Genomic DNA, 229 nt, shown 5'->3' on the forward strand with positions numbered 1-229 from the left:
GGCGCCAGCTCTCTCCGGCCGCGGTCTGCCGGGAGGTGAAGCTCCCGACGAAGATCCTGTTCGTCGATTAGGAGTCCCTTGATTAATTATACACGATCGATGCGTTCGTTGTCTTTGTTACTAGCTACTTCTCTCTTTGTTGAGGCGGGGTTCTTTACTTATATATAGTTTGTGAAGTAGGCCTGTTTTTGTGTGTGTGTGTGTGTTTTTTTTTTTTTTTTTATAATTA

The sequence above is a fragment of the Asparagus officinalis genome, chromosome 7, assembly GCF_001876935.1.
Source record: "Asparagus officinalis chromosome 7, Aspof.V1, whole genome shotgun sequence".
NCBI classification, from domain to species: Eukaryota; Viridiplantae; Streptophyta; class Magnoliopsida; order Asparagales; family Asparagaceae; genus Asparagus; species Asparagus officinalis.